An 8,354-nucleotide genomic window follows, 5' to 3' on the forward strand; every position below is an offset into this window, starting at 1 on the left:
GGCATGTGTTGAATTGTGTTATACTGTTAATATGTTAATGGGAATAGTATAAAAAGATAGATCTAAATATTTTCATTTGGTACAATTCCTATTTGATTTATGTAGTTTAAACAAATTGTAGCAACATTAAAATTTAAATCCAGATGCATATACCATACAAAGAGCACCCCCCACCACGCGTGAGTGTGTGCGCGCGCGTGTGCACGTTAAATCCTGCATTCTAGTACAATTTGGTGTATTCTTATAACAAAATATATGAACTGCTCTTCAGGAGTATTTAAAAGTCTTATCCTTAGTAGTACAGAGAGGGCAAATGAATTATTTGAGGCTCACTTACTTCCTTTTGTGTTCTAGCTCTTCAGTACCATTAGCTTGGCATGGAGAGAAAGATGGCAGAGGTGCTCTTTGACTCTCCCTCCACCATCCAACTTCCTGGGGCAAGCAAAAAGAGACTCCTCTGTGCTCTGGTACCACCAGCTGTTACCAGATTTGCCTGTATGCAGATTTACCTTGGGGTATGCTCATGTACTAGGGTTACTTTCCTGGAGGGGTGTGTGATTCTATTAATGTACTGCTTGTGTTACTTGTGTGTTCATATGGCTACAAGATCCCTCCCAATGGAGCTATCCTACAGGACCTAAGGTTTTCAGGGCTGGGTTCCTCCAGCCCCAGATTCAAATAAACCCCCCACATATATACACACACACATTCCAGATTAATCGAGTGCATCTGAACCGACCGGGCTATCAACTCTCTCAGCTGACCCCTTGTATGTCCCTGAACTCAGCAGGCTGGGTTGCACAGCACTTTCAGCGGCCACCCGTACATGCCCCTTTGAACTGCAGCAGAATAGAGCAGGCTGGGTCCAAACAGTGGAACTGATGGCAGCATTTGGATCCAGGCATCAGAACAGGTTTGAACTTGGGTAGGGGTTTTTATAGGGAAGAAACAATGGTTCAAGGGAGAACACTAGGTTTGTTTATGGGTAAACAATGACAAGGGAATATACCAGAGTGGTTTTGTTTATGCTGGACAATAGGAGCTGATCATTCCTGGCTATGGGCAGTGTTCCTTCGAGGGAGCTCACAATGCAATCAGGCAGATTCAGCATTTTGGATATCTATAACTAAAATGGCCTGATAATTGTGGAGCTGGGTGTGTGCTGGCTCATTAACATCAGGAGCAGAGATCTCCCATCATGCAGTGCATCCCTGCTTTGCCAATCCCAGAGTTCAGTGCGGTTCCTGCTTTGGAGCTTGGTTCTCCATTCGGTATGCTAATTCTTGTTTTATCTTCGATGTAGATTAGGCTTCTGTTTTCCATTCGATGAGCTAATTGAGATGCCTCCTTTTTACATCTTTGATGTAGATGAGGTTAGGGGAGTTGCCTTAATCCTATCACCCTTGTTTGGAAGGGTTTAGGTGTGCCCCCGCTGCCTTTTCATTGCTTTTGGTTTCTGGTTCAAGAGGCTGGGGCGGAGAGGGGATTCAGGTGAGCCAGAGAGAGAGAAGGGGTTTTGTGCCCTGAATACAGAGCTGACAGGTAACACAGCTGAGGATGGACACAGGATGAGGAAAGATGCTGAAGGGTTCCCTCTTGCCCTACCCACTTTCAGTACCACCAGCTGGAGGGTAGGGAGAGAAGATGCCCAGTGCTTGGACTCATCTGTTGATAATGGTCCAGGCAAGAGTCCTCCGGTGTTCCCATGCTCCATGTTTGTCCCTCCCTCTTCTTCTCTTCTATCTCTTCTTTTCCTCTCCTTTATATTCACACCCACAATGAAAGTGAGAGGGAGGATGTGTAGGATAAGATGGAGTGGGAGAGGGAAAGCTCAGGCGCCAGTAAGTCATGAAAGAAGCTAAGTGAATAAATGGAGGGATATTGATCCAGTATAGAAAGACTTAACAAAAAAGGTCTATATCAAAACTAAGTTTTCTAATATTTTGTCAGCTATCATTTATCTTTTGTCCACCATCAGGACAGCCTTCCTTGGGTGCAGTTCAGAAGATGATAGTTATTTGCAAAACTAGTACACCTCAATCTCCAGTTAAAACACACATACTAGCACATTTTTACACTCTGTTGTATAGTTACATTGTTTAGAGTCAACTGCATTTTTTATATGTTTCTAAGAACTGTCAAGCAGTAATCATAGAATATTAGAGTTGGAAGGGACCTCAGGAGGTCATCTAGTCCAACCCCCTGCTCAAAGCAGGACTAACCTCAGCTATATCATCCCAACCAGGGCTTTGTCAAGCCTCAGCTTAAAAACCTCTAAGGATGGAGATTCCACCACCTCCCTAGGTAACCCATTCCAGTGCTTCACCACCCTCCTAGTAAAAACTTTTTCCTAATGTCCAACCTAGACCTCCCATCCTGCAACTTGAGACTGTTGCTCCTTGTTCTGTCATCTGCCACCACCGAGAACAGCCTAGCCCCCTCCTCCCTGGAACCCCCTTTCAGGTAGTTAAAGGCTGCTATCAAATCCCCCCTCATTCTTCTCTTTTGCAGACTAAACAAGCCCAGTTCCCTCAGCCTCTCCTCATAAGTCCTGTGCTCCAGCCCCCTAATCATTTTGGTTGCCCTCCGCTGCACTCTCTCCAACTTGTCCACATCCTTTTTGTAGTGGGGGGCCCAAAACTGGACACAATATTCTAAATGTGGCCTCACCAATGCCGAATAGAGGGGAATAATCACTTCCCGTGACCTGCTGGCAATGCCCCTCCTAATGCAGCCCAATATGCCATTAGCCTTCTTGACAACCAGGGCACAGTGCTGACTCATATCCAGCTTTTTATCCATTGTTACCCCCAGGACCTTTTCTGCAGAGCTGCTGCCCAGCTCGTCGGTCCCCAGTCTATAGCTGTCCATGGGATTCTTCCTTCCTAAGTGGAGGACTCTGCACTTATCTTTGTTGAACCTCAGATTTCTTTTGGCCCAATCCTCCAGTTTGTTTAGGTCACTCTGTATCCTATCCCTACCCTTGCAGGGTATCTACCACACCCCCCAGCTTAGTGTCGTCCGCAAACTTGCTGAGGGTGCAATCTACCCCATCCTCCAGATCATTAATAAAGATGTTGAACAAAACCGGCCCCAGGACCGACCCCTGGGGAACTCCGCTTGTGACCGGTTGCCAGCTAGACATGGAGCCATTGATCACTACTCGTTGAGCCCTATGCTCTAGCCAGTTCTCTATCCATTTTATAGTCCATTCATCCAACCCATACTTCTTTAACTTGCTGATAAGAATACTGTGAAAGACAGTATCAAAAGCTTTGCTAAAGTCAAGGTATATCACATCCACCGCCTTCCATACATCCACAGAGCCAGTCACCTCATCATAGAAAGCAATCATGAATAGCATGAAGTACCACAAGAGGCTATAATCATATATAATATCATAGAAAAAGTATTCTGATATTTTGTTGGCTGAGAAATTATGTGAACATATAATTAAGTTACTCTAATAAATATTCAAAAAGAAAGTGTTAAGGTTACAGGAATAACCTTAATGACATTGAGTGTGGAATTTCCTAGAGTTTTGTAAGTTATTCTCTAGTAAAAGCTATGATTCTGTAGAGTCTAGATTTTGAAGCATTGCTGACTTGCGAGTATTGCCAGAGGTGCATGGAAATTCTATAAATTTGGAGCTATTTTACTGAACCTGCTTAAGCTCTTTCTTGTGCACATGAGGGAGGACACAGGAAAAAGCCATTCACTTAAAAAGCTTAGCTGCTTCTCCTCCAGGAAGACAAGGCAAAACTATTTACAATTTTTCCACCCTCTGAAGCACTGATCAACGTCCCATGTTCCCCCTACCACTACCTCACATCCAGAACCTTCTAATCAGTTCCTGACTTGCACAGACCCAAAGAGATCCAAGAAAAAGCCAATAAAAATAAAGACAGTTTATTGAAGTGAGTACCAAAATATTACAAACGAAACAAACAAAATACACAATGACCTCAAAACATCCTTGCAAACACTGAGAAGTGTGTGGTTGTGCAAGAATCCTGTAAGTGAATATCTTCAAGGAAGAAAAGTTAGGTAAATATTTTCCCTTCTTTAAAGATAACTGCATGAGATTTTTCAATCATGGAGAATAAGTACCTTGAGAAGTGTACTTAAAAATAGGAATACTTAGAAAGGAACAAATTCCCTACAAGAATTTCCCTGGGCCTTGCATCAGGCATCTAAGGCTCCAGCATCTAAAGATCCCGTAAACAGCCGTTGATCTGGTCTGTGTGTACTCAGCCCTTCCCTTCCCAGTTGCAATGAGTAAGAAAGGACAGAGGTGACCAACCTAGTGCTTCAGAGCACAGGCAATTACCAAACTGTACAAGTGCATTGAACTGAGCCTAGGGGTTGGGGTAGGGCACCCTGCCTGTCATCAGTTCACAACCATTTTGCTTGAGGAGTGCTGTAAGGGATCATTATGAAATTATTGTAAGTTTAAAAAAAAATGTATAAAACATTGCAGGTACTTTGGAAAAATTTGATATGATGTGTGTGCAAACTTAATTTTTGCATTTCTTGACTGGTTAAATCATCCAGTAACATTCTCTAACACTTTTTAAATAGAATTTCAGGTAGTTCTAAACCCTACTAAGTATATAAATAGTATATTAATGATCTCATACTTTACTTCCCATTCTAGTCCAGACTTGTATCTGTTCACATTTAGGCCTTAGGCTATGATCCAAAAAACACACGTGTTTAACTTTACACACTTTGTCCTGCTGAACTCAGTGACCCTACTTGTGCATAAAGTTCCTTACATACATAACTGTTTGCAAGAGTAAGGTCTTAAGTTTTAAATGCTACAAAACATATTATGTCTCATTATGGTGACCCCTATCTCCAGTGAGTATGTGTGTGGGGATACTAATATATGGAAAAACACTTCAGAAATGTACACACAGTCCATAAGGTGAAACTCCTTATTTTTCAGTCATAAGGTGGGGATAGAATGAAATTTGTCTACTGTCTTTGTTTGCCTTAAGGAGCCTCCTATTATAATAAAATCTGTTTATTCTTACTAGAATCATATATGCTGTGACACTTCCAAAGTTTTGAAGCTTACCAAATTTGGACTGCTGACAGATGTAGGGCAATTAAAGTGTTTTTTAAAATTCCTTGTTCACATCAAAAAATGGGAGAGCTTTGTTTATCAGAACAGAGGAAGAAAAAGCTAAATGTGCCAAGCTTTGACAGCATCTTGAAGCTGTTGCATTTTTCAGGCTACTGCGGTAGGTCACGTGGTATTCTGAATTATTCAGCAGTTGGCTGGCAATTTATTTAAACGACAGTCACCTTTAGAAATATTGTGTGTATAATTGTGTGTAGTCATGGATGTGTTTGGTACATGTTTCCCATATGACAATTAACTATGCAAGTAGTAACTAAAGCAACTACTGAAACAAACAATCTCATGTCAGCATGAGGCTTCATTTCTCTTCAATATTGTGCTCACAATTTTCTTTCAGAGAAGTATGTAAATAAGAGTTGATAGATTTCCCCCCATTAGAAAGCATCATAACTAAGTTCTTTGGGTTCATGTGAAGTGAATGTGGATAGGAGTTTGTATTGAGGGTTTGTTTGTAATTTGGTATTTAACACTGAAACGATAATAGTGGTAATACATAACAAATCTCAATATTCCAGAACCTTAATTAGTCTGTCAGATTATAAATTATTCAGAATGCTTAAAAACAAGGTATTTAACAATATTCCACTAACACTGAATACAATTGGAATGTGGGCTTTTCTTATTTAATGTGTGGTGGAGCTGTTGTTGGCCTAGTTAAGTGCTAATTAGAAGAAACTAGATTTAATAGATTTCTTATTAGTGTGTCTGAGTACTTGTCTGAAGCCTCGCTATTCAGAAGAACCTTACAAGAAAAACATGTCAGTTTAAGCAGTAAATGTTTGCATTTTACTGAATAAAAATTGTTGTTATTATTTGTATAACCATAGTGCCTAGAAGCCCTAATCATGGGGGTGCATGTAGCAGGTGCTGTACAAGACAGTCCCTGCCCCGTGAAGCTTACAATTTAGGCATAAGACAAGAAACAAGGGATGGATCCAAAAGACAGGGAAGTACTTTGAGACAGTACTGGTCAGCATGAAAGGCAGTAGTCTCAGAACACCAACAGCCTGACTGTTGTCAAAATTTATATAGGCATCAAAGCAAAAGTGTTTTGAGGAGAGATTTAAGGTGGATAATGAGATAGCTTTGTGGGCCAGAATGGGAGAAGGCATGAAGGAGCTTGTTTGAAAATGTAATAAGTAGGTGATGGAGACTGGCATCGTGGTTTGATGACTGGAAGCAAACATCACTAGTGATTGAGAGATAATAGGGTAGGGATTTACAATGAATGGCCTTGAAAGTGAATACAAGCATTTTATGTTTGATGTAAGAGAAAAGGGGGAGTCGATGTAGGGATTCAAACATGGTCAGGACACCCAAAAGCTCATCTACCCAAAAATGCTTAACAGCCATCTTTACCTAATGGAGCCTGGGTTTACAGATGAATTCCATCAGAGTTCATCAGTTACTATTTCATGAATGTGTTGAAGGTGCACCAGTTTCTCTTCAGTCCATATTCATCGGATGCATGTTTGATATATAATAATCTCCTGCGTGGTGGAATATTAATGTGGTTCTGACTAATTTGCTGAAAGATCTTTTTGAGCCCCTTGATAACAGTAAGCTCAAGTTTCTTACAGGAAAGGTCATTTTGCCAGTGGTAATGATTTCAGATGACAGAGAATGTAAACAAATTATGGATAATCCCAGTGAAGGTAATCCAAACTGTTTTAACATTGTCTCTGGTTTGTCAAACAAATGTAGACAAAACTCTGTTTGTCAATAACTTTGTTTCACTTAACCACTGCAATCGACAACTTCCTACAGCAATAACTTGATCTTTATTTTATGGTGATTGTATACTATGGTGTCACTTAAACAACACTGCATTTGTGTGTCATTAAATTTACACAACTCTTGCCATCTTTTATACCTATACAGAGGCCACAGAAAGACACCTTACCATTTCAACACTTCCTGGATCTCAAAAGAACATATAAAGGGCAATATTCCAAAAAGATATAATTACAAGTGTCATTAAAAACAGAAGTATAGTATCTGTGGATCCAAACTCCTAGGTTGGGTCTATATTAGAAAAGTTACTTGCAGTGGTGTAACTAAATCAACATAAAATTGATCTAGTTACACGTGCAAATTCCTAATGTAGACACCCTACATGTAGCATTGTTTAACTAACTCAGTTTAGTTTAATTTGATAAGAGCTGGTCCTCACATACAATTTGGATGGTTTAACTAAAATCAATTTTAGTTAAACAAGTGCAACATTTGTGTGTAGATCAGCCCTTACTAAATCAAGTAAAACCAGTTTAAGTGAAGTTTAATTCAGTTTAAATGTAAGGCCTTTATAGTGGTGTAACTAGACTAATTTTAAGGTGACTTAGTTACGTGGGTGCAACTTTTCTAATATAAATAAGCCTGTAGTCCTAAATCTTCAAGGTACTCTGACCTGGCTTAAAAGCTGCAGACACTACAATGGTGACTAAAGTTAGTTGAAATTTTTGGACCAAAATGTTTTTTGATGAAAAATGTAGATTTGGTGACACCAAAACATTTTATGAATTTGTCAGTTTTGCGTAATTGTTCTTTGGGGGAACAGGGGAGACAAAAATATATCTGAAAAAATCAAAACATTGTTTTGACATTTTCAAAACGAAACATTTGATTTGAAATAACTTTTCAAAATGTCCTTTACTTTTATTTTGAAACATTTAAAAAAAAACCCCCGTAAATGCTTGAAATCAGAACAAGACATTACATTTTAGGTCAGCTTGTTCGCCAAGAATTTTGACAAATTTTATTTTGGTTCAGCCGGAAACAATTTTTCTTCAACTTTTTGGAATTGCCAGGGGGCTGAAAAAGCTGTTATTCACCCAGCTCTAATGGTGATGGTTCACACGTAGTTTTATAAAGTCAGTGATCTGTTGTGCATACAGTATTTCTAAACTCCAAAGGCAAGCTGTATAAATACAATCTCTTTTCCAAAATATATTACTTGTGCAACTGTACCTTATAGGCTTCTTAAATCTTGCAGGATTATTAAAATATATTTAAAAATGAATTAAGGAAAAGTTCATAATCAAAAAGACCACGTAATAAAGGAAAAGTGAAAGAAAAGGGTGCCAGCACTTAGTTATGGTTGTCTGGCTGGCCTAACTGTGTGTTTCTGTACTTACCAATGTTTGTGCTTTGTGATTTGTTTTTCAAGTGGAAACTTAATTGTGGGTTTCCAGTGTTTCCAAGGTTT

The sequence above is a fragment of the Emydura macquarii genome, unplaced genomic scaffold (genome assembly GCF_026122565.2).
Source record: "Emydura macquarii macquarii isolate MOO-44397 ecotype Brisbane River unplaced genomic scaffold, CSIRO-AGI_Emac_v2 contig_1146, whole genome shotgun sequence".
NCBI classification, from domain to species: Eukaryota; Metazoa; Chordata; order Testudines; family Chelidae; genus Emydura; species Emydura macquarii.